The sequence below is a fragment of the Aptenodytes patagonicus genome, chromosome W (assembly GCF_965638725.1).
Source record: "Aptenodytes patagonicus chromosome W, bAptPat1.pri.cur, whole genome shotgun sequence".
Taxonomy (NCBI): Eukaryota; Metazoa; Chordata; class Aves; order Sphenisciformes; family Spheniscidae; genus Aptenodytes; species Aptenodytes patagonicus.
The window spans coordinates 33,390,182-33,417,218 of record NC_134981.1 but is presented as its reverse complement, the minus strand read 5'-3'; the positions used below and the strand labels follow the sequence as shown (position 1 = coordinate 33,417,218).

Below are 27,037 nucleotides of genomic sequence, written 5' to 3'. Positions count from 1 at the left end.
AGTCTAGGATAGGTATTAACCCAAACATATGGCTACTTAGCTAGCTATGGTTTCAGCAGACTTTGGATAGGCTTTTATTTTTGATGGCTAAAACTGTAAGTGAAATAGTATCTTACACTGAAACTAACGTTACAACTATGGTAGATTCACCATGGGAGCAATAGTTGCTATAAATTTCCCACACCCATCTATTTCCTCGCTGCATTAATAAATGTATTGAGCAATTTGCAGTAAACATTTTCACATTAAAAATGTTATAATTCATGCATAAAACAGGTGCCTTGAAGAGTTCATGATGGAGGACATCAGTTACAGGGAGGCATTCATATTAAGTATGATAAAGATACATTATTGGGTATTAGACAGGAATGATCAATTGTTCTCATGAGATAAAATATTAGTGATTTTATTATAGCACTAGTGCAGTGCACTATAGTGAGAAATTCTAAATCTGTTGTCAGTGCTTTTAACTTGAGGGGCTGAAGTTCTCATACTTGGCCTTAGTCCAAAGGTGAGTCACTTGAAGAAAATGGCTTATCTGAACAAGAAAAAATGGAGGTAATTTAATGTTTTGGGAAATATATATATGTATATAATTTTATTTTTTACAAACTGTGATGGTTATATTTAATTTAGTTTAATTATTTAAATTTAGGCATAGATGTAGTCCCCAAAGAGGACTGTATGCTCTGTAAAGATGGAGAGAGGATTCATAGAAAAGTAAAGAAACAATAAGTGAATATTATTACCCTAGTAGAAATGCATGCTTATTTTCTATATCTGGATACAAACTGGATACTCGAACATACAATGCCCATACACAGACAAGAAGTTTTAAATAAATAACAGTATTGTTAAACATAGTGGACTTATAAATGTGATGAACTGTATGTTTTGTTGCTAAAGATTAAACCATCTTCATCCAAAGCCTCATAAGAAACTGAACAAAGCAACTAATGATCCCAAACAGGAAATATCAATTGGAGTTACTTTCAGGAACTGGTGAGTGTTTAAAGGACTTTTCACTTCTAGTTGTATGCTAAAATCAGGGGCAGGTCGATACTGACCTGACATACCATTTTCTGTTGCTGTTCAGTGGCTCATGTAAAATGGCATTTTTTAGCATTTTGTCCATTTCTCAGTAAACAGATTATCATAATAAAACATGATCCCAGCTTAGTTGGTGGCAGTCCCAGTAGAGAAGCCAGGGATTAAATGGGCGTGAAAACAAAACTACCTTTGTCCTTAGACGTGGTCTCTGCAGAACACAATTAAGGAGCATAAGGTGAGCAGCATGTGCAAATCCACCCTGCTGTCAGCTTTGTGTGCTGTTTTGTGGCTGAGCAGAACTTCAGGCTCCAGGACTGTTAAAATGGCATACTGCATACACAATAGGTTATCAAATACCTATTTCAAACAAACAAGTAAATTAAACAGAAAAACATTTCCATCAACATACTGTTGAGATCTAACAAACATGAATATTGAAGTCGTGTGACCTACAATAAACCCATTGGCTGCTTTTCAAACATATTTGTACATTACTATGTTACAGTTAACAGCATTTTCAATGACATAATGTTGTACTGAGGGGTTGAAATATTTGAAGAAAAAATACAACTGTATTCTGGGGTTTATGTGAAACTGTGAGTATATATGTGGCATTACTTTAATTGTTTGCATCAAAGTTTAATATAACATATTGTCATGGTTTAACCTCAGCTGGCAACTAAGCACCACACAGCCGCTTGCTCACTCCCCCCACAATGGGATGGGGGAGAGAATCGGAAGGGTAAAAGTGAGAAAACTCGTGGGTTGAGATAAAGACAGTTTAATAGGTAAAGCAAAAGCCGTGCACGCAAGCAAAGCAAAACAAGGAATTCATTCACTACTTCCCATCGGCAGGCAGGTGTTCAGCCATCTCCAGGAAAGCAGGGCTCCATCACGCGTAATGGTTACTTGGGAAGACAAACGCCATCACTCCAAACGTCCCCCCTTCTTTCTTCTTCCCCCAGCTTTATATACTGAGCATGACGTCACATGGTATGGAATATCCCTTTGGCCAGTTGGGGTCAGCTGTCCTGGCTGTGCCCCCTCCCAGCTTCTTGTGCACCTCCAGCCTTCTCAGTCAGTAGAGCATAGGAAGCTGAAAAGTCCTTGACTAGTGTAAGCATTACCTAGCAACAACTAAACCATCGGTGTGTTATCAACATTGTTCTCACCCTAAATCCAAAACACAGCACTGTACCAGCTACTAGGAAGGAAATTAACTCTATCCCTGCCAAAACCAGGACACATATTCAAACATCGTGTTTGGGTGGAGGTTGTTAGGTTTTTTTTCCCCAGATGTGTTTGTTCTCCCAATTCCTGGTAACTGAAAGTTAGGGAGCATAAGATACAATGGAGTGGCAGCTGCTGGGATGGCCATGAACATAAGACATCAAACACCTGATACATGATCAATTGTTTCAGCAATTTGGATATAATATGTGCAATTATTAAATTAGGAAGCTGAGCTACTTATGCCCGAGGAAACATTTGTCATTCAGGATTGAATTTGTCTGGGCAACTGACATGCCCCTGCAGAAGACAAACTATGCCAAAAATGCGGGGGGGAAACCAGCGACACCTGTACCCTAGAGCAGGGGTTCCTCAGTCCCGTGGGGTTACCGGGCCAGGAAGGGCCCTCGCAGGCACCCGCCGCGGCCTGGCCTGGCCTGGCCTGGCCCGGCCCGGCCCGGCCCGCGGACAGGCCCCATCCCAGTCCCCGGCCCGGGCCGCACGTCGGGCAGAGGCAGGAGGGGCCCGTTACACAGCCCCAGGATAAGTCCCCTCTGCAGTGCACCGCTCCCACCTCTCCCTGTCAGCTCTCCCAGGCCCGCCCCCCCAACCACGCCCCCGCCCTCACAACCGCGCCCCCGCCCCGTCCCTGCTCTTTGCCCCCCGGCCCCTGACCCCCGCGCCAACGCTCCCAGCCCCCACCTCGCCCCATTCCTCCATAGTGCGCTCCCGCCCCCCGCTGAGCGCCATTGGCTGCGGCGGCCCGTCCCTCACGACGCCCCTGGCTCGGGATTGCCTGCGCCGCGGCTCAGCCCCACACCAGTGCGGGGAGAGGGGAGGCTAGTGGGGCTTGGTGGTGGTAGCGGCGGCACCCGCTCGTCCCCTCCCTCCTTCTGTCGCGACCAGTGGGGGCGGGCGCGCGCGCGCGCCGCGCCTGCCCGCTCGCTCCCACTCTCCGCCGCTGCGGTACCTCCCCCAGCCTGGGCGGTGGTGCGCGGCGTGGCGTCTTTTTGCCGTCCCCGTTCCTCCCCCCCTGCCCCCCCCCCCCGGCATTCCTCTATTCTATAGCTCCGCCGCCTCCCCGGGTCTCCGCTGAGGCCGGGGAGGGGGGCGGGAGGCTGAATCGGAGGGAGAAGGGGGAAGTGTGCGAAAGGAAGTGGGGAGAGAGGGCGGCAGCGGGCGGGCAGGCAGGTAGGCGAGGCAGGCGGCCATCCCGCTCCCCTTGTGCCCGCGGCGGCAGTGTGGAGGCGGCGGCCGCCGCTCTCGGGCAGCGCGGCTTGGGGTGAGGAGTTGGGGGCGGAGTGGCGGCGCTGAGCGTGCCGGGGAGGCAGGTGGGCGAGGAGCGGTGGTGGCTGGGTGGCGGGGGTCACTGCGGTCTCGCCGCCGGGCATCGTTTCTGTCGGGCGGTCGCGGGGCAGACCCCGGTGCCGCCGCCTGCAGGGGCCGGGAGGAGCCTGGCTCCGCTGACGTCCTCCCCCAGTGCACACGCACGTCCCAAGCTCCGCTCTGCAAACGCCCCCGTCTTCATCGAAAGCTGTTGTATTTTTTTTTTTCCTCCCTCTCCTCTCCCCCCTTCGCCCTTAACGAGAAGAAAACTCGATTTGATTTAATATATTTCCTTGGGGTCGGAAGAAACTCCTGCCTGCTGGATCTGGTTTAGGCGCCCGACAGACAAGGTAAATTAAATGCTAAAGGCTTGGGGAGCAGCAGCAACAACAACAGAAAAATCCTTCCTCTGCTGAAGGGGGTGGGGAAAAAGGAAGGAGTTCACGCTTCATTTTGATATCCTGTTTTTGGCCTTTATTTTTCTGCGTTTTCTGCCTTGCGTAGTTTAGCTGTCCTTTGTGTTTTTCCCCCTCTTGCCGAAATGCTGTTTGTATGGATGTAATGGAGGCTGAAGAAAGAATCTGGGGAGATCGAAAGTTTTTAAGCTCCTCAGATACAGAAGTCTCTTTGTTCTTATTGAACTAAAACTGCTCTACTCCATGACTGTGCATCTTCAGCTTCTTCCCTTCCAAACCGATTGCGAACCCTGCAAGTATAATTAAGTTCTCAGGAAATAAGAAAGTTCTAAAGGAGGTAATCTCTTTTACTTAATCGGAAGATCTTGAGGCCTGGTGCTCCCTGTATTTGCCGTTTCTTGCTTGTCTTTCACCTTGTTTTCTGGAATATCGGTCAGCGTCTAGCCGGTCGTCTTCAAGATAGCTGTTAAATTTCTCTATAAAAATGTGTCCTCGTAGTCCTCTGTAAATGTTGTCGCATTTTTTCCCCTTGACTGCTGCCACCACCTCTTCCTCCCCTCTGCCCCCTCTCTGTCCTCAAGATGACGAGTTGAACTGCATATTTTTCGGCTTGTATAGGAGAGGTCTGTATTGCATTTTGATCCTTGCACAAGTTTATCTTAAGAACCTCAATTTAAAAAAAAAAAAGCTAGCTAGTGGTCTGACTTATTAAAAGTATGTGTAGTTGAACCTCTGAGTTAACGTAGCCTTGTTTGGTTTTGGTGACCACTTTCTCCTTTATCTTTTTTTTTAAAGAAGTTCTGTTTGAAGCCGTTGGAGGGGAAACTAAATGTGAAGTTTTGGTGTAAGGTTTTGTACTGCTGGTGCTTGTTATGTTATGCCAACTAACTAGTTGCATGTAGTGAAAGCAGTATTACTTACCATAGATTCATTTCATATGCCTCAAAGAGGCAATTATTGGTTAGTTCTTCCGTGAAGGCAAGGAATTTTTCGTATTGTGAACATTCAAAATGAGCCAGAAGCCATAGCTCTGTGCTAGTTTACTTAAATTTTTGCTCCCGTTTGACAAACTCAGAAGCAGCATGTTGGTTAGATAGGATGTGCGTGCTTCAGTCTCTCAAGTGTCTGAGATGTGTTGGCATTTGTGAGACTTGAACCAAAGTTATTTCTGTGCAAAAAATTTTAACACTCCTACATGTGTAGTTCTTTAACAGCACCAAGTAATGTAGTGTATGAGGAAAAAGTTATTAATTCAGCTCTATCTGATATAGCGTGAGGAAAAATGTTAACATTTAACTGACTTAAAGTGGCTTCTGTGGCTGATAACAAGTAAATGATTTAGCTTGCAATTTATCATAGACTTACCTTTCCAGGCAGCAATAAAGGTTATTCTTAGTAGGCATCTGAAAGGGCTGAACAAAACAAATGGCAGTGAACTTCAGTTTCCTTATATGGCTGATGCTTGGCAGAAAAGCAATGAAGTCTAAATAGAGTAATCCTTTTACAAAGAACAATCACTTTCCAAAGCAGTGTTTCAGTCCCAATAATGACTTGAGATTCTTGGGGGGGGGGAATTGTAGCAATGCATGACAAATTTAGTTGTAAACCACTATGTTCTTAACGGATGCAGTTTTGGGTTTTTTCCAGACCTTTTGTGTTTCTTATGATGCACTTGATATTTTTCAATGCCGTGTAGAAGAATAGATTCTTGTAGTGGAGCCACAACTTTTTAAATCGGTGTTTTGTCACCATGGTAGCATATGGATAAGGCCATTTTTAATGATGAAAATGTAATTCAGTACTGCTTTTGCAGCTAATAGTTATATCGTAGAATGCCATTCATGTCATTAACATAGTTTAGGAGTTATGAAGGAGTGTATTCTTTCTCAAGATCAACAGTCTCAACTAAAAATCAGGCTGACATTGATATTCATATTATGAATAAAATGATTTAAGTATACACATGGTAGCTCATGTTTGAAGCAACCCTTTCATAGGTATGTGTCGATTGCTTGGGGAAACATTCTTTTGACCTGGCTGTTCCTTGCTCGTGAATTAAATCAAACTCATGTAAACGTCATTAATTTTAAGTAGGTATGCTTGCAATCAAAGAGCTAGAAGTTACAGCATATGGCATACTATGGAATATGATTATCATGAGAATGATTATCATATTAATAAAAATATGAATAGATTTGTCTTATGAATAAGCTGCCCAGTAGACAATGTTTGGTATAAATGTAGTGCTCAATAGGGTATCTGTTTGCACATCATATTCATATAGAATTGATTAGGGGACTCCATGGAGAAAGTATTATTGATTGAAAGTTGCCTAGTGTATTAAGCTGGTGGTGTAGGAAAACAGTGTTATGATTTGTCCTCAGTGGAATTTGTTTAGAGTCTGTAGTCCTAGGCATAGAGCGCCATGCTTGGATCATCAAAGCTAAGGGAAGGCTTGCACATATGTAACGTACATTAAAGGTAGCATGTTAGTGTAGGTTCTAGAAATAGAAGGGGATGGAAGCATATTCCTCAACTCAGCTTTCCTGTAGGAGTGTAATGAATCATTGGCTGTCTGCTTTGTTTTCTTGTTTTGTCTTTGTCCTTCCTGCTCCCAAGCAAAAAGGAAAATCTTCTAGGGAAGATCTTACGTAAAGATCAAATGTTTGATATGTCATCTTTTCAGTAGATTCTCCCTATGGAATAACCTGATCTGCTAAAGGAGGGTCTGACGTTTACTCCACACAGAGGAATTGCAAATCTAACCTTTTCCAAATGAGTAACTAGTTGAGTTGATGGAAAAGCTATTCTTACGGATATGAAAATAGTAGGTTGTATCCCTATGTGAGCATGCAGATGTTGATGGTGACAGTTGATATAGGTAGTTAAATGTGAATTATCTGGAAAATGAAGATTTAGAAACATCGCTATTTTACCTTTGTCAACTTTTAAGTAAAACATTATGTCAGACAACACATCAGAATGAAAACGTTAAAGGTGACATGTTTATCAGTTTATGTAGTAAATAGTCCATAAATAACTTATTGCACTTTTTAAATGTGAAAAAATCAAAAAATATTTGTGGTAACCTATTAAATTGCTAGCTTAGTGTCTTCGGAACTTAGTGTTAGGAACTTTAGTGTTGTGGGTAACTTGTGAACAGTTCTGTGGCTACTTGCATAGCAGACTCTGGTCCAGTTCTGGGCAAGAAATACTTTTTTTGACAGGGTGGGAGCTTGTCAAAGCTTCAAACATGGATTTCCCATAATCCTTATAGTTCTTTTCATCTCTTGGGGAGCAGCTGCAGTGTGCCACTGCAGTTTCCAACTGTGAAGGTGGCATGCAGAGCCTGCTGTATCAGCACAGCTGGCACGCCATCTCCTGCTGAGTAAATATCAGTAAAAATTAGTGGGTCTAAATAATACTGCCTAGGATACTTCAATAATAATTAATTGTTAAGCAATTCTACTGAGTTTAAGATTATAAGGGGACAGGTGATACAGAGAGAAACTTGACTGCTCTAATGACAAGATGGGTGTGGGGTTTTTTGAAGGATTTTTTTGTTGTAAAAAGATTATTGAAATACAGCCTTCATTTCTAATTAAGAATACAGTGTTCATGTACTGTGAGTAAAACCTTATAAATGTTAAGTTTTGAGAGCGAGGATGCTGATTTAGGAGAGATTTATAAATCTCATCTTCTGCCTGTGTGAGAAAAATGGAAAAAGTGAATATTGTTATACTGGAATTGGTAGTATTTTTATTATATAGTAATTGGGATAATTTTGCTTTTTTTGCTGCTCTTCCTCATTAGTTACCAGTTCTTTTTAAGATACTTGTTTCTATGATGCTTAAATTTCAATATGGGCATTTGGCTTATTATTCTTTGTTTAGTTTCACCTGTACTTCCCCTGAAGGTGATACAAGAGCATGATGTTTCAACATTAAATTGCACCTTCCACCTTTAAAAATACATCATGACTTTGCATGATTGAGAAATAATGCTAAACAAACCTCTTCATTTGGTCTAAATGAAACCAAACTGAAGTGTACTGATGTTGGAGAACATCAGCATTGTGACTAGCTTCCCTAGGGTAGTTTAAGTTGAAAAGTAGATTAGTTCTTTCTGTATCCGGAACTAATTTGTAGATACTTGATACTAAGCTATCATTGTATATAGGAACAAGGAGTGATGATTAAGCAGAGTCTGAGGACAATATGAACTATCTTGGCTGCTGTGACTGTTCTGGAAGTTGTAATAATGTGAGAAGGTAACCAAGCCTCTGGAGCTTCTTGCGTTCAAAGGCTGAATCTTGTTAGATAAGATAGTGTGTACTCTCCTCCCCTCTTTATCCACTTCAGTAGATAATGAATGGGATGGCCATACTCTTCTGCCCTATTTTTTGGCATGGTTAAGAAAATGTGAGGTAACAAGTCTTTTACACAACTTTGTTGATTAAAGAAGGCAGGGGAACGCTTTGTGCCTTCCTCTGTTCTGTATCTGTCCAATGATTAGGCATAGCCTAGACCCTAAAGATTACTTATGATAGTAAGGACAACATCTGTCCCTGTAAGAGCAAAGCTACCAGAAAGAAGGTAAGTGATTCCAAAATGCACAACTTTTTTCATAGTTTCTCAATTTTAAAATATCCAATATTATATACCCTTGAATCTCTTGTAAATAGAACTGGTTTTTCAAACTTTTCTTTCATGCTTTTGTATAATTGAATTCTGCAAGCATAAAGCTATGTTATATATAAAAAGAAAAACAACTGTTAAAAGCAAACATTCTTTTTGATTCTCTTATTTAGATGCGCATTGTGAGAATAATAACTGGAAGAAACTGCAAATCAGTATCCTCAGAGTGATCAGTTCAGAATTCACTGGGTGCATGAGCTCCCTTTCCAAACACAAAAGTCTTCTAAGCACACTGAATTCTCCAAGTTTGTATAGCTCAACATGTACAGTGCTGTGCTTCTTCATGTCTTGTAGACCTCGTCATGAAGTTGGCTGGGGTGGAATGAGCAGAGATACATAAACGTGGTTCAGGTAGTGAATCGTCTGACTATTCTGAATTATCTCACACTTCCGGTGGAGGAGACTGCAGCTATTTGAATAGAATTTCCTTTCTAGGAACAGCTAGACACTTGCTTTAAGTCTTGAGCTTTGTGTTCTCTTGAACTGAAAATTGCACTTCTGAAGTAGATGTTTGGGGTGTAGTTGTCTTCCTGTGAGCTCTTAGTGCTCAGTGGCTACTTCTTGTGTCAGTTGTTTGTGGCTAGCTTTAGGAGTAAAGGAGCTCTGAAGTGGTTTGAAGTCTTACTAAAAGTTACAAATACAAGAAATGAAACATTTCTAATGCAACTGTAATTTGGAATGGATGGTATCTCTCTCTGAAGTGGCCAGGGGCTTATTCTCCTTGGTGGGGAAAGCTCCAATGTTAATAACTGAATTAAAAATATTTGAAGTTCTGTTAGTTTGTTAAAGGTAGCTGCAGAAGGATGGTTGAAAAACAGTATCTGTCTTGGTGTCTGAAGTACTGTGCTATGAGTTTTACTGCTGCCTTTGGAGCCTTCTCATCAGGTTTCAGCTCTAGTTGTCATGGGGAATTCCTGTAGCACCTGTGTGGGGGGGGAGGGGAGGCGTGCCTCTGTCTTCCCAGACAGTTCTAGAAGAAAAGTTTCATGTTCTTCCATAGTCCTCTGTCCCCTAACGTGGGGTCTAAGTTTAGTACGGTTGCAGAAATTACTTCTTCAGCCTTCCTTGCCCTCCTTGTCATTGGAGTTTTTCAGTACGTATCTTCTAAAACTTCCAAAGCCTCCTAAGAAGGAGAGGGGAGGGCATAGATACTTTGAGCTGCATCAGTACATCTAAACAAATGTCTAAAATGCAGTGCCAGATGCCTGTGAATGTTAGTCACAAGTTCAGTCATCCAAAATTATTATGGATGTCATTTTAAGTGTTTGGATGGTGGAAGGAGTTTCCAGGCTTGTCTGGAAGACTTCTGGTAGGCTGTAAAGAAACTTCTTGATTCTGCTTGGCTGCAGAAGCATTGTGCTGGTTTTGGCTGGGATAGAGTTAATTTTCTTCATAGTAGCTAGTATGGGGCTATGTTTTGGATTTGTGCTGGAAACAGTGCTGATAATACAGGGATGTTTTCATTATTGCTGAGCAGTGCTTACACAGAGTCAAGGCCTTTTCTGCTCCTCACACCACCCCACCAGCGAGCAGGCTGGGGGTGCACAAGAAGTTGGGAGGAGACACAGCCGGGACAGCTGACCCCAACTGACCAAAGGGATATTCCATACCGTATGACATCATGCTCAGCATATAAAGCTGGGGGAAGAAGGAGGAAGGGGGGGATGTTCGGAGTGATGGCGTTTTGTCTTCCCAAGTAACCGTTACGTGTGATGGAGCCCTGCTTTCCTGGAGATGGCTGAACACCTGCCTGCCGATGGGAAGTAGTGAATGAATTCCTTGTTTTGCTTTGCTTGCGTGCACGGCTTTTGCTTTACCTATTAAACTGTCTTTATCTCAACCCACGAGTTTTCTCACTTTTACCCTTCCGATTCTCTCCCCCATCCCACTGTGGGGGGGAGTGAGCGAGTGGCTGTGTGGTGCTTGGTTGCCAGCTGGGGTTAAACCACAACAAGCATTTACAAGGTTGAAGCCTGTATTTTCAGTAAAAGTAGACTGAAAAGTATGGCAGTCTAAATCTTTCATGACTTAAATGCTCTGTAAACACTCACTTTCCATGCTTATGCTACAGTACTCTGGTAGTACACCTTACATGCAGGTGTTGAATTTACTTAGTTTCCACTTTGGTAGGTGTACCTGAAGGAGGAGATGGATGTGCAGACAGCTGTTAATGCGCACTGATAGCTTGTTGCTGGTACACTTGCTTGCTGTGGCAAATTAGTCTGTGGGGACCTGGAATGTCAGCTTGGTAGTTAGCTCCTTTTAGGAGAACATAGTCATTTTGGGTTACTTCTGGTCACATAATCATATGTGATGTTAACTCTGGAGCTGCAGGGCACTTAAATTCTGAGGTGCTTTATAATTTTTTTGGGGGTTGGCAATAAAGCTCATCACTGAGGAAGAAAATTCAAAAGTTCACATCCTTCTGATCCAGTCTCTATATCATTTATTTCAGTTGTGCTTTAGTAAACTTATACAGGATGATCTTTCTAAGTAATGGAGAATATGCATGAATTCTTTAGTAGATCTCTTTTTGGGGAGGAATTACAGGCAGAGGGAATCGAGTGCAGAATGCTAGAAAATATTTGGAAAAAACCCCAGAATTTTACTTTAAGGTCACTTTTGTTGGTTCACATACGGGTGTTGGAAAACTATTAAAAACAAGGTAAAAATTAAGTTAAGGACTTAACTCTAAGTAGGAAGAGGAGAAAAAGATGGTTAAACCTGTGAGGTTTCCATCCTTTCTGGGAATGTGACAGGAAGGGGAAATCAATTGGAACTCTGAATTTGGCAAGCCATTTGGCTCTGATTCTGATGGATAAGATCAGAAATGTTTATATGGGAGAAACTATTGGAGCTTTACTATACTATTGTTTAACTATAGTGCATCTTATTTGTGTCTTTTCTTTTAGGATACTTTTTTCTGAATGATGTTTTGTGGGGGAGGGAGCTTTTTGTGGCTATTAGAAAATCCTGTTCTTCCCATGTGTTATTCTTAATCTAGACTTTAATGCTTTCATCTAAAAAAGTAAACAATGCAAATACTAGAAAAACAAGATTCTATTAAAATCTATTTTAAGTCTCTTAGATGAGAATAACTTACTCTTCCATTTGCATTTATCTGGGTGAGCTCCTCTATTTTTCAAGGAGCATTTATTTTTGTCTTGCTTTACTGAAGCAAAGCAGAAGTGCTGAGGATAATGGCATTCCTGTGTGCTTTTTGCAATGCTGCTCTTACTAGAGAAAAGCAGTGGAGCAGTCAAACTTTTCTGTGGGATTTTCCTGTGAGAAATCTGTGGGAGAGGTATTGTCAAGATTTCAAATGTCCTGTAGTCTTTCATGACATTAGTGTTACTGAATTGGTTTTGCAGCAGTCTGTGATGCCTCAAGGGAAAGATTATGGCCCTGCCGATGAAGCAGGCTAAAAGAAAGTGTTATGGGATGGGAGAGAAATAAGTCTTTAATCGCTACTTTTTTCTCGTCCTCTTTTTTTACTACTTTCCTCCCTCTACATAAAACAACTGGTCAAGAACCAACAAGTTGTTCCTTAAACTTTTAAAAACGGTGCTCTCCCTCTTTCGTCTGTCGGAGACAGAGTGAGTCCCTGCCTGTTTCTGCTGAATTCAAGTATATATTTGTTCATTTTGGATTCATAGATCACCTATCATTCCATTTGTGTTAAATCTCAACAAAGTTTTAAATTTCAGCTTCAGAGTATGAAATATCTGTAGAGGAATAACTTTCACTCAAAATCAGAATGTTACTTACTTTCCCCAAACTTGTATTTACTTGTTTTTAATCTTTTAAAAGTCTGAAGGGAAGTACCTACTGAACAATTAAAATTATTTGAAATCACAGTTAGAAGTTTTCTGAAATTCCTACATTGTACTATTCAGTTCACTTTTCCTATTCTGAAAAAGAGGCTGATGTGTTAATAACAAGTCAGTAGGGCACTGTCCCATGTTGTAGTTCAATAGTGTCAAAGTAGTATTGTAAGTCTTTTTTTTTTTTTTCTTCTTCTTCCTGCTAGAAAGCACGGGATATCAGAAGTTAAGTAACACTTAAGCTAAGTTATTAAATCAACTTTGAATTCAGTTTTGCGGCTATAATTTACACTGTGATGGGAAGGAAGAATCTTGGTACTACCTAAACCTCCTGTCAGGTGAAAAACTTGGTTTTGACTTTAGTGAATTATCTATGTTGATAACAGCGCTTAAGAGAAACTGTGCTTCAATATAATTGTCTAAAATCCAAGTAATGTATGTGTTTTTTTTATTGTAAGCAGTAAGCTATCGTTCTTCCCTATCTAAAGAGGCAAAAATACTTTGGAAACCATTCAAGAATATCCTTCTTAATTTTGTTGTAACAGTTGCTTATCTGAGCTCTAAAATGCCTGATGTAGTAAAATAAAAAAACATAACATCTCTTCTTTTTTTTTTTCTTTAATCATCATCTGTTGGCATAGAGAAATACAACACTAAGTGAAGAGAAAAATTTAGTGCAAAAAATATTAGCTTAAATGCTTCATTACTGTGTTGGGAGTGAAAGGAGATATAAGTTGGCAAAAATCAAATGCACATTGAGCGCAAAGCTGGGTAAATAGAGGACAAAAATAATGGTGCTTAGCTACATGGGAGATGTGAAGAGTCTTGTTAGAACCACAGTTCAGGTGAAGAAGATTAATTCTTGTGCATCACAATTATGAGCTACTAATTGGGATGGATCTGGAATTGTGTATCAGTTGTAAAATGAATGTAGAAGATAAAATAGAGAAAGGTACAGTTCAGGGATTCCTTTATTTGGCCAGGACAGTGACTTAAAACTGCCAAGAATAATATTAAGCTAATGTATCATAATTATTGTATAAACTAGAGGGAGAAGATGCTTAGAATCTGGAAAATACTGATTTTTTTTTTTGAACTTTTGCTCTTTACAAAAATAGTGGCTACTCATTGTAGCAGTGAAAAAGGTGTATTAAAGGAAAACTCTTTTTAAAGCTGCATTGTAAATAAAAGTTTACTGTTTGTAGTACTGCATTTTATACTAAACATGCAAAAGCAAAAAACAAACTAGCTTGTTGAGGTGGGTAACACTTATAAGACAGAGACAGAAGTGTTCTTTAAGGGGGAAGCATTCTAAAGTAAAATGGAAGTCCAGTTGTGTATGCTGTTTCTGTAAGTAGTAACTTTCATTAGGGCATTACGTAGTATTTTAAGTGTCAGGATGCATCTTTACTTGTGGTTTTCTGGTAGGATATTTTTTTTTTTTTGAAATCTTAACAATCCCCAAATGGGGAATGAATACACACATCCATGTGCACTCCTCTCTTTTTAAACTCTGGTCTATGAATGTGTTTCCGCGTTCTCAAGACAGGAAGTGGGAACACTTACAACTAATAGCTCCAAATATTGCAGGATTTTATTATGATAAAGAAAGAAGCCCAGGGCGGAGTGTGTTTTGTTGCATATTGCTTCCTTGTTTGCAAAGAAGGTGGTAGTCACTTTGATTCCTCCTAGTTGGAAGGCAAAGATATTAAAAATTACATTGATAGAAAAATACATGTTTCTCTAGAAGCTGTAATTCCATCAGATCAGTTTCTACTGAATATTTTGCATAGACTTTTCTTATCTGAAATAACTCAAAAGCCTTGAACTTATAGCTCTCTTAAACCCAGAGGAACGAAGTGTATATGTTTAAAGCAATTTTGCTTGTCCTTTCTGAATCTTTTGTTCCTCGTTTGCTTTTTCTCTTTTATCACTATGATTAGACATACAATTAAAAATCAACTTCAGTGAACTATCTTACATAAGGTCCTTAGTGTTCTGTCTTGTGTAAGAAGCGATAGATCTCTGAAAGAGGAGGGAATGAGGGCAAGTGTTTTCTTTTCCTAGCTGTGGAAGGCATAGATTTATTTAAACTAAACATTTACTAATAAAGTAGTTTTTTCTGAAGCCTGGCTGTAATAGCAGCCGTAATTATCAGTATTTTTATGCTTTTTTTTTTTTGGTGATATTAAGAGCTTAGATGTGAAGTAGAGTGGAAGCTTGATGTGTTCCTGTCTCCTGGATTGAAAGAGATGTTGGTGTTTCTTTTTCTGTTTTAAAATCTATCCTTCCTGCTCCCTGAAATTTTTAGCTGTTCCATGGTAATGATACCACCAACTAAGGATGTGCTCATCTGCTGAGAGATGAGGTGTACAGTCTAAAACAACTTCTGGAGTTGCTTGTTTGTGTCTAGGTCCGCATCAACTGGGTTCTCATGTGCTTTCATATTTGTTCTGGCAGTCCGCCTGTCTTCCCCAATTGTGGTGTATGTTAGTTTGTTTGGTCTCGGCCTTCTTTGGAATAGTTATGGGAGAATCTATAGAAAACATGTTCAGGAATAAAGGAGCTGTCCTTCTCAACCTTAATTCTTCTGTGAAGCATGGCATCTGTCTTCATTCTAGTCACCAAATTTTGTGTTTCATGAATGAGTAGTGGTCCTGCTAGCCAAAGGGAGGCCTGACCTGCTCAAGCATGATTCATTCCAGTGTTTCTACTCATCTCCCAGGTATCAGTGGCTACAGCTCTGTTCTATAGATATTGAATTGTAGGAAGTACCAGAAATAGTAGTGTGAAGAAATGTTCTATCAGATCTATGTTTTCCTTCTGTCCTTTTGTGTTTCTGAAATGTACTTCCATATTGCACTGTAACAAGTATCTATGGGTGTCCCCCTCCTCCCCCCACTTTAGAGGTACCTGTTATTTCTCTAGAGTCTATCCTGGTTTTCTGTCATTTTCAGTGTGAAATATCAAAAGTTAAAAACTTATTCCCAGTTCAGTCTTTGTCCTCACTAGTGACAGAAATTAACTTTCAAATGAACTTGGAAAGTAGTTCACAGATCTGTGTTCAGGTTGGACTTGCTACTATCATAGTGTTAATGCAGTTCCACAAAACCTAATCTTAATACAAGGTTGTTTTTTGCTGTTCAGAACCTATAAAAGGAATTTATTTGCAGCAGTTATTATCTTTTCTCACCATTTGACCAACTTACACTCTCATCAAAGCCCTTGCCATTTCTGGTTTTAGTAGACAAGTAAGGCTATGGAGTCTACTGAGGTTTTTGGCTTTTTTTTTGTTTTGGGGTTTTTTGAGGGTGGTGTCCCCCTCCCCCAGTTTTCTGCTAACATCTTTCTGTGCTGTTGATAGCATTGTAGAACCAACTTCTTGGATTTACCCAGTATTCCTTTTGTTACCTCTCCATTAAACAGTTGTCTTGATACTTTTTTTTTTAAGGTACTTTGCAACTTAATTCAACTCTGTGTGATTTAATTAACCATGGCATATAATTGATGTGACTTTTAAAAGCATATTGGCTGTTATGCTTTGTTTCATCCTTTCTTGTGGTTTCTTCCTGAATGTGTCCCTTCTCCTTAGGCTCTCCAAGACATTAATAATGTTGACTTGGGAGCAGGCCAGAAGACAGCATCATGGAAACTTTTTAAAAAAAAAAAAAAGCTGTTTCCATTTCTTCCTATCAGGATTTACTGTTAGGTGTTTTTTTTCAGGCACATGATGTGGGTGGCTCTTAATTAATCAATTAGTAGGAGGGACAGTAGAAGAGGAATTTGGATTAGAAGCTTGTGTGCACTGCAGAGAGACTGGTTTCATCCATACCAATTATTAGACTTGCTTTACGTCCAAACACCTAAAGGTTAACAGGAAGTGTTTTATTACATGGACTTCATATTGGAGAAATCCTCTTTCTTTTTAAGATTGGAAATAAGGTGCATCCTGCTCTAAGTAATGGGCATAGTCTGCTATAAAATGGCAGCTTCTGATGCTATAGGAAGTTTGAGGTGCATCTTGTGAATCTTCAGTTACTTTTTAAGAGCTCTGGGACAGATGAAAGATGCATCTAGATCAGTGTCCTGTCTCAGCAGTGGCTCTGTTTTGTATTTCAGGACTCAATTTTTTTTCTGTTTACAAATCTATTCAGTATTCAGGGTTTCAATTACAGGTTGATATTCACTGAATATTTTTCTACAAAATATTTTAAACCTTAATATTACAATTAGGCCCCACTGAACAATTAAAACTCTTTACCATGAGCACTTCTTGACAAGACACCTTGTATTGGTCAGTTTGGAATTTAAGAGGGGTTTTTTTTGTTAAAAGAAAGTGTAAAAAAATATTTAAACTCGCCATGTTGGGGATGCCGGTCCGTTTTGTATACTGTAGTCCCATTCCCTCAAGCCTTTTATAAAGGTAAAGCATTGCTTTGTAGGCAAGTAATTGACTTCTTGTTGCAAAAATATGCACAGCACTTGCTGAGCAAGGGTGTCTTCCAGTTAAGAAGACCACATCCTGTAAATATTTCTTTCAGTTCTGAACTCAGTGTAGAACATGAACTGCTGATATAATCGCTGTCTGGACCATAATTATTTATTGACCTGACTGAGTGTCTTTGCTGCTTCTTGGTTGCCTGGAATACCTGCAGGACTGAGATATTTGGCATAGTTACTTTTTTTTTTTAATTGTCCCCCCCCCGCCCCCTCCCCAAACTTCTTGTCTTCACTGGTTGATTCTTTCAGAAAAAAAAACCCATCAAAACTATGAACCCAAGGCAGACTAAATTATAAAATGTGACCCACACAAATGAATTTTGCTACCTGAATGTGCTGTTGTGAGCATTAAACTACGCTTGCATATGTTTTTTGATACAAAGAGAAAAATATCAGTAATAATGAAGTTATCACCTTTAATTTAAAGGAGTCTTAATTTAGAAAGACTGACTGAATATATAGTCTTATAATCTCCTGAATCTCCTTCAACAGTAGGCAGTGTGCTTCCTGTTCTTCCTGTGCGGGTCCTTTGCTTCGTTTGTGAAGACTTGGTACTGAAGGTCAGTAAGCGAGTTGATTAGCAAGCTAATCTAATTAGAAAAAAAATTCCCCCCAATATCTTGCAGGGTTAGTCTTTTTGGGTCAGTTACTGATTGCACTCATGGTGTGTTTCGGCAAACCCTAGATTTAACAAAAGGCAGGTGCGAGTAGGGGAAAGCAGGGCTTGCTCTTTCTTTAGTGGTCTCTAGTTTGGATTAAGCACAATAGGAATTCACTTGCTTTTTGAGTTCCAGTTGCTGGGTTGGAATATTCTTACTCAATCACAGTATATCTAAATTTTGTTCTTCATCACTGATTTGTTCCTCAATAATCCTTCCATAAAAGTCAAAAGTGCAGTTAAAAACTGGAATACTTACCCAGTTATGTCTCTTGGGGCAGATAATAAAGTATACCACCCCCTATATTTCCTGCTTTTTTGCCATATGCAGGTTGACTTCTAGACTTTGGACAGTAGGCTGGGAATTTCATGCCTATCTGTAAAAATAGTTTGTAATTGCTGTAGTGGTGGGAAATAACTAACCGTGGTAAGAACTGAAATTGGAAAAGAAGTGGAGAGCCGCTCAGTCCTTCATTGCTGAGGGCATCAAGTCCTTTTTTTTTTTTTTTTTTTTTTTTTTTCTCCTGAAAGCTATTTTCCAGAGTACTTGCTCTTGAGACTTTTGTACCTAGTTTCTTTAGTTCCTAGGGATTTCTGGTGGCTTTATATTTTTCATTGTCTGGAGGGATCTCTTGATTGAAATGTGTAGGTCAACAGTGCTTGCATGTGGGATGCTCTGCTTTAAAGTTAGACCCCAAGGTTATTGTGAATGGAGAACTGACAAGTGATGGGCAGTTGGTGTGATTAGTAAACAAGTTCATATGTTATGTATTATCACTGGTGGAATGATGCAATTAGAAATGTCTGACACTGATAATGTGGGGTGCCATTATCATATTTTACTTTTTAATCTCAGATGGGCAATGTAGAACCGCCTTCATTCATGGAGGGATTAAAGGTGCAACATAATTTAGGGGGTGGGGGATGGAAGAACAGAAGGCATTTAGCTTCATAATTCTAAAATCTGGGAAATTTACCACCCTGGTGTGAAGGTGTCTTGTGACTGTGGCATGGGGCCACATATGCTTGGCTGTCCTGCACTCATAAAGATCAGAAGCTTTGTTACCTTGCTTTCTCTTATCTCTCCCTGAAGGGCCAAGCCCATATGGTAGGGAGGAGGTGGCATTGATTGGCAAGAAGTAGACAGAAACAGATTTTTTCTTGCTTTGATATCAGCATTTTAAGACTCTCTAATACTGTGCTTCTCTCTGCTTCTCTGAAGAGATTAGAGTGGGAGTGATGTAGAAAAGCACTAGTGAGTCTTTGTCCCCTTTGTAATGGAGGAGGGGAAAAGCATCCTGGTTCCTATAGTCTCAAGTAAAATTAATTTCTTGATCTGAGTTTACATAGCTGTTCCCTGCAATGCATTTCTTAGAGTTACTGCATGACAAATATTTGAGTTGTGTGGATTTTTTTTTTCCTTCTTCAGTCACATCAGTATTGGCAACAATTACTTCTGCAAGAGAAGCTTTGCTGTATGTTGCCTGCTTATTGGAGTAGTAATGTGTCAAATGGATAGTTTTGAAAACATCCTTAAGCAGATAAGCTATTTCTCATGCTAGTAGTTGTCTATTTGTGCGTCCTGCTCTTTAATCTGCAAAATAACTGCTTATCTTCTGGTTGATTGATAAATATTTCATGTAGCATGTCAGAGGAAATAGCGATTGCTGGAAGATAATTTCTTTTCTTAGGGTGCAAGGATGGAAACATAGCTCAGCAGAATATATTAAGTCCCAAATTATTTTGAATGTTATATTCAAGAAGATAACTAACGTGTTTTTCTTTCAAATTGTGTAGTACAAGGATTAACCTATGCAGGATCTGGAGATAGTGAATTCTTTCCTTAAGGTAGTTTCTGAAAGGTGATCTTCTGCATACTTGAGAGGAACTACTGTAATGATATTTAAATTCTCTGGGACTGAAATTTTACCTTGTGAAACCAAGATAATGTGGTGCAGAATCTCCCTCCCCCCCCGCCCCAAATTCAAAATATACTAGGATTTGTCTTAAAAAAAAATGCATTCTCAGTCTAGTTAGGAATTAAAAAATGAAGTGTCTGACCTTGCAAACGAGCATGAAATAATTGTACATTTTTCATGTTTCCCTCATGTCTACTTCATTTGTGATAGTCTGTCTGTAATAAGAATCTAGAGTGTGGTAAATTGGAATTGACTCTGAACCTGAGGGCATGTGTATCTTATTTTTTTTTTTGGCATAACTTCATGTTTGTATTCCTCCCTCCCCCTCCAAATGTGTATTGGATTAGAACATGAACTGCATTTACTTTTTCTGTTTTTTAGTTATCTTCCTTCTGGTTTTTCTCACTTAAAATGTGAAGTAGATTTTTTTTTTTTTTTGGATGCTGTAGATAGTCTTGTCTCTTTTGGGGAAGAGTGAGACTTGAGAGACTGGAGTCTATTTTCAGTGCTTCTGTTGTCTTAAAATGCTGGGCAGAAAAGGTTCATGAAAGATAACTGTATACATATTTTTACATTTATTTTGCTGTGTGATTAGAATACAAGTTGGACAGTGCTTTTTAAGTATATGTGTATATATTTATATCTATATATCTTAAAATAAGAGGGGAAAATGGATATTTTAAGATCCAAAAAACCCAGAAATTACTCTGTCTCTGCTAAGATCATAAATTTTCTTGTATCAGTTCTGATTCTTGGATATGAACTGTGAGTCTTGCATGCTGAAATTATAGCCAGCAGTGAAGCTGAGTTTGGTGAGATTAACATATACTGCTGAGGAGGGTCCCCTTCCTTCCCCTCGAGTCATTAATCTGGAGAAGAAACTAGGATCCAATGTCAAATTTATGTGTTTAGGTTGTGTTTAAAAAAAACCTCCCAAAAAACAAACCCCAAAGACAAAAAAACACCCACCCCCCCCCCCCCCAAACAAACAAACAAACAAAAAACCACCCCAAAAAACCAGTTTAGCTACTCAGTGGCAAGTACTTAAGCTCACAAAGTACCTGCAAGTTGATGCCCTCTCCTGTCAATCGCTTAGCTTCCAGCAAACTAAATTTCTGTATAACCAAAATATCTACTAACACTTTGAAAGATAGTAGTCAAGTATGTTTAAGCACTACTTACTGATTTTTCTTTTTAGAATGGAATAAATGTGTCAAAACAACTTCTTGCAATATGGGCTAAATAATTTAGGTGTGTGTTATCTGTAATTATATGCATTCTTCGTTTGCACCACTTAAAAAAATCGTTACGCAAAGCATTTAGTTGCTTTCAGAAAGTAACTGCAGAGAACATTTGTTTATTCTGTTCATACCCAATTGCGTTAATGTAGCTGCTAAATTATCAATTTTGTATGTGCACTCCTAGTAATTGCATTCATGAATTCATAAGTTAATGGTTTTTCTCTTTTTCCCTTATTTTGAATGATGGATTCAGCTAAACTATGCTTAAAACAAATCTAAATATCCTTTTTTTCCTTTATCATGGTAGATGAAGAAAATGGAAAGAGGAGAATCATGTAGTAGTAACTGAATTTTTTTCCTGTTCCTTGTGAAAGCAAAATGATAGTTTTTATACAAGATCTACTGATGCAGTAGAACTGACTAACAAATATCTCAAATAGTCTTTTTGACCCTATTAAAACTTGATTAATGGAATATTTTTAATGAATTTTGCTGCTTTAAGTGATAATTTTGATTGCTTACTGCTATCAGTAATTGCACCTGTATTGTTAAGACAGTGGTGTGATGATGCTTCTTGGCTTTGTGTGGAATGTGTAATGAAATGCCAGATGGAACATTGTAATGGACACTACTGTCATCTTCCTCCAGTAGGTCTAGTCAAAGTGATAGATGGACTTTGATTATAATATTACTACTGCTTTAAGCATGGACTGTAGGATATGTACTTTCAAAGTCTGAGGTGTTTGATAGCAGTACGAACCCCACCTTCTTTTTTTGCAATAGCTAAGCAAAACTTCATATAGCTAGGCAGACCCTGATCTTAATGTTGTAGAGCTATTGAAAAAAGGAACAACAGTAACAGGACCAGAATCAGAGTACAATGAAAACGCTTTCTTCTCTTTTTTAATTCACAACTTTTTTGAAATGCAGCATGATTTTCACAAGTGTGGTAGGTGGAGTAAAATCCAAGTTGATTATTCTCATACTTGGCTTTGTAGCCACAAAAATATTGTTCTCTGTCAGATATTGTCTGCAAGGGATGATTTTGTGCATTCAGTAGTGCAAATCTATCTAGTTCTGAAAAGTCCTGGTTGTTCATAACTCTTCTGAAATGAGTTTATAACTCAAATGTAATATGGGTGCTTTTTCATACGGTGACCTGCCCATGAGGGCTTTGAGTTGGAATTGGTTCTTGGTGTTAATATGGCAGCATGTGTTTTTAATTAAAAAAAGTAGTATGTGATAATGAAAAAGCTAGGAGTAAGCTGTAGCCTTAGTTTGACTTAATTTCTAAGTTATGTTGTGGGAAAAACTTAAATTAGGGGAAGAAGTGCCAGAGCAAAAGATCTTTCTTCTAAAGATGTGTAAAATGCTTATTTTCCTACTCCTTCTTCCCAACCCTTAACTTCTGGGGTCTAGCTCAACACTGAGCACTTGTGGCATGTATGCCAGGGTAGTCAATTTCTTATTAAAGAGAAAAATCTTGAATTTTTGACTTAGTAACAAGAAGGTGGTTAATGGTCATGGGAAATATGTTGCAATTGTCAGCGGAGTTAAATTGATGTCTTTCTTTTGAACTTGTATAACAACATCTTATTTGTCAGTAGGGGGAGAGGATGGAGGAGTGTTCCAGTCCTCTCTTCCAGTCCTTGGATAATCATCTTTCATGTAATGATCTGTGCAATTGTTCATATAACCCTACAGTTACTGTATTCTTTTTCTTGCTACCTGGGATATAGTGGAAGGGTCAGTGATGGAAGCACTAATGGAGGGTACTGCAGAATTCAAGACTTGCTAGAGGTAGTCACAAACTCAGACACGTAATCTGGAGGAGTCAGCATGTTCAGCAGTCCACTGTCTATCTGTAAGGATGTCACTTAAATTTCAAATTGAACTGAAAGTTTAACCTTCTGTGGAAGACTGCAAGACAAAGCTGAATAACTTCCCTCTCCTGTTCTTAGTTAAGAGCCAAGAAAGCTGTTTCAGTCTTTACATCATAGAGCAGCAGTTCCTAAATGGGGTGTGTATGAAGGGAGTTGCTGGCCAGATATAAACTTGATTTAATACGGTACTTAATATTTTTAGTCATACAAAAATTTGGGCTGTAGGTGGGAAAGCAGTAGGAAAATTCCAGAGCCACCACCATAAGGGACAGCAACCCAATTTTTTAATTCCCAAGCAATCCAGGAAAGTAGCAGTACAGTCCTCAACCCTGGCATCCTTCAGTTTCTAGCTGTGCTGGCCATGATGCTGTGGGAAGCTGATACCAGCAGTGTTTTGGAAAAGGTAGCTGAGATCTGTTAAACAGTCCTATTAGTATGGAGGTTTTAGAGTTTGCTAAATCTCAGTGTTCTGGAAGTAGCAGAAACAATTATTTTAATGGCGATTCTCTTGCTGTTCTTTGTCTTAGAAGTTTTAGGAATCATGAAACTCGGTTTTGTGTCTGTATGTTTGAATGCTTTCTAAAAAGAGTATGCTAATTAGAATCTGGTTCCTGAGGAATCTTTTTCAAGAAAGATCCCAGTTATCAACCTACCTAGATTTATTAGACACAATTCTGGGGTGGTTTTTTTGTGTGTGTGTGTGAGAGATGTTTGCTGTTTTGAAAGCAGATGACAAAACCATCCTTCTGTAATTTATTGTCCTCTCTTCTGTATTTTGGCACCTTATTTGAACTGGCCCCAACAAATGTCAAGATGAGGCCATGGATGTTCCATATACATCTTAGACTTACTGCATTATTCCAGCCTACTAGTCAGGACCACGTAATAAAACTTTGTATCCTCAACATATAGAGTATATGGCAGTACTCCACAAAAGCTCACCAGCGTAAGCTTCTCAGAAATAGGTCCAACTACTTGTAAGCAACTGTCTCTACTCCTGCTGATGGCTGTGACTGCAGACTTTCAATAAAACCTCATGTTAAGCTAAATGAAAGGCAGCTGGCAGGTCCAATTAAAATAATTGCAGCTCTCTTAAAGCCTCATCTTTTGCAAGGAGTTGTATTTCCCCATGATGGCTCTGGAAGTACTTGTGATAGTGTGGGTGGTATAGATTCTCTTTCAGAGAATGTGCTTCAGACTCACCAGAACAGCAGTGCTTTAAGACAAAGTCATCTAGTTGAGGTCCTGCACATAACTTCTTGTTGGTTTTAGTTACACTTTGTTAACTTGCCAACAGTTTAAAAACTCCATTCGTACCAGTAACAGAAAGGGAGCTGTTTTGAACTCAAGCTTGCTAGCAATGTGTATGTTTTATTTTTGGCTGGCATAGAAGGACCAGATGATAATCAGTTCTACCTTTTTTGTGTTTTGGTACACTGCTTTCTCTGTTTGCATTACTTCGAGATTTGGCAGAGGACAAAAATGAGTAATTGTAGAAAGGTGGTGGTTGTGCTAAGTTACATATTACCACTTCTGTGTCTCCTGTGTTTAATTCTAATGTAAAACAAAGTTAATGTGTGGATTTGAAACTGTCTTAGTTTTTGCACGAGGCCTCTTATACCTGTCATCTTGAAAACACTTCTTAATTCTTTTTCACAGATCCATGTGGATGGTTTCATAAACTCCGTTTTGTGTCCTGGTGATTCTGTGGTCCAAGTTCAGAAACTAACAGACTCCTATGGTGTGAACTGGCAGTGGTGGAGTGATTTGGGTAAGTGACTGTCCAGATGTGTTGAAGGAGATAAGGGAAAAGAAATGTTTTGAGTGCACTTACCGTTTCAGTTACTCTACAATGTACTAATATTTTTTTCTCACCCTCACATGCAAGAATGACAAACTTGTGTTTTAATGGCTGAATTTGTATTACAATAGCTTGTAATACAAGACTGTAGACGCGTGAGAACTGTGGCTGTCTTCTGGCAAGAAGCGCTAGGGTTATTCACTGCAGTGGAATGGGTCTGTCATATTGTCTTGGTTTCGGCAGGGATAGAGTTAATTTCCTTCCTAGTAGCTGGTACAATGCTGTGTTTTGGATTTAGGATGAGAACAAAGTTGATAACACACCGATGTTTTAGTTGTTGCTAGGTAATGCGTACACTAGCCAAGGACTTTTCAGTTTCCCATGCTCTACTGACTGAGAAGGCTGGAGGTGCACAAGAAGTTGGGAGGGGGGCACAGCCAGGACAGCTGACCCAAACTGGCCAAAGGGATATTCCATACCATGTGACGTCATGCTCAGTACATAAACTGGGGAAAGCTGGCCGGGGGGGCCACTGCTCAGGGACTGGCTGGGCATCGGTCGGCGGGTGGTGAGCAATTGTACTGTGCATCGCTTGCTTTGTGTATTATTATTATATTGTTGTTGTTGTTATTTCAATTATTAAACTGTTTTTATCTCAACCCACGAGTGTTTCTCACTTGTGCTCTTCCAATTCTCTCCCCCATCCCAGCGGGTGGGGGGGAGTGAGCGAGCGGCTGTGTGGTGCTCAGTTGCCGACTGAGGTTAAACCATGACACACACTTGGGTCACAGACCTTGATCTGTGTATCTGCAGTTTTAACATGTTCATATGGTTCTGTGTGAGCACTTGTGTATAGGCAATCTGGCTTCCATTGCTTCTGGTATAACTTTTTGCATTACTTTTTTACTTTGAATGCTACATAATATATGCAAGGCAGTAACCCATTTTATGGTAATGTATTCAGGTAGCTCTGTGCAAAAAATAAAAGCAGTTTCAAACTAATACTTCTGCTCTGGGTAAGCTAACTTAAATGCTCTTATCCTATCCAGTGAAAGGTTAATATGATTGGGATTTTTTTGCAGTTGAAAGCATGTACTATTTGGTTTTGTATGCTTGTTACATTTACATAAATTTAATTGTTACTGGTATGTTTCTGCGGGATGCTGAGACTAAAGGGTGTTTTTATTTAAACTTCTTTTTAATCCCCTAATTCAACAGCAGACACATATAGCTCCTTGTAAAGAATTATAGGGACAATATAACCAGAATGATGTGGAGTTTTTTTAGAATCATAGAATTATAGTATCATTAAGGTTGGAAAAGACCTCTAAGATCATCGAGTCCAACCATCGACCCAACACCACCACGCCCACTAAACCATGTCCCTAAGCGCCTCATCTACACGTCTTTTAAATACCTCCAGGGATGGGGACTCAACCACTTCCCTGGGCAGTCTGTTCCAATGTTTAACCACTCTTTCAGTAAAGAAATTTTTCCTCACGTACAAGCTAAACCTCCCCTGGCACAACTTGAGGCCATTTCCTCTTGTCTAGTAAGTGTATGCCTAATTGAAGCATTGCCAGGTTCTTTAATAGATCACAGTATGCTTTCATCTTAATATACTGGAGTAGTATCTCCAATAGCATAAGTTTAATCTTAATATACTGTCTTAGTCCTAGTTAGGACTATTGAGCAAATGCATTTTTCACCCTCCTCTCTCTATCTCTTGCTCTGTTTCAAGAATGTAGATAGAATATGCTCACAGATATTTGTAAATGTCCACATAAAATGCTTGGTGTTCGAGAGGGGAAATATTTTAATAGCAAAAATATTGTCTTGAATGCTTAATAGTATTGTAGAAATGATGTGCTTGGAAATACAGGTGCCTTACGAGATTTAAATTAGAAACCATTATGAAAAGATAGTACAAGTGTTGGAACTCTTGCTTGAAAATGGGTTTGTGGGGTGTGGTGGGTTGACCTTGGCTGGATGCAAGGTGCTCACCAAGCTGCTCTATCACTCCCCCTCGTCAACTGGACAGCGGGGAGAAAATATAACGAAAGGCTCATGGGTCGAGATAAGGACAGGGACATCACTCACCAATTACCATCACAGGCAAAACAGACTTGACTTGGGGAAATTAATTTAATTTATTGCCAATCAAATCAGAGTAGGATAATGAGAAATAAAACCCTATCTTAAAACACCTTCCCCCCACCCCTCCCTTCTTCCCGGGTTCAACTTCACTCCCGATTTTCTCTGCCTCCTCCCCCCCGAGCAGTGCAAGAGGACGGGGAATGGGGGTTGCAGTCAGTTCATCACACGTTGTTTCTGCTGCTCCTTCCTCCTCAGGGGGAGGACTCCTCACATTCTTCCCCTGCTCCAGCATGGGGTCCCTCCCATGGGAGCCAGTCCTCCATGAACTTCTCCAATGTGGGCTCTTTCCACAGGCTGCAGTCCTTCAGGAACAGACTGCTCCAGCGTGGACTCCT

The 27,037-nt window shown here is 39.8% G+C and overlaps 1 protein-coding gene across 7 annotated transcripts in view; it reads left to right on the top strand.

Moving 5' to 3' along the window:
- The first annotated feature begins 3,359 nt into the window (after positions 1-3,359).
- The window catches only part of LOC143172280 (erbin-like), a 180,873-nt gene continuing 157,195 nt past the window's right edge, over positions 3,360-27,037 (top strand). For 6 of the 7 annotated variants that reach the window (XM_076361512.1, XM_076361511.1, XM_076361515.1 and 3 more), the window contains exons 1-3: positions 3,360-3,471; positions 3,872-3,956; positions 24,404-24,515. The gene's annotated coding sequence lies outside the window, so the exon portion shown is untranslated. Of the gene's footprint in view, positions 3,472-3,532; positions 3,563-3,871; positions 3,957-24,403; positions 24,516-27,037 lie in introns of those variants that run through there. The other variant, XM_076361510.1, reaches the window with a different exon arrangement.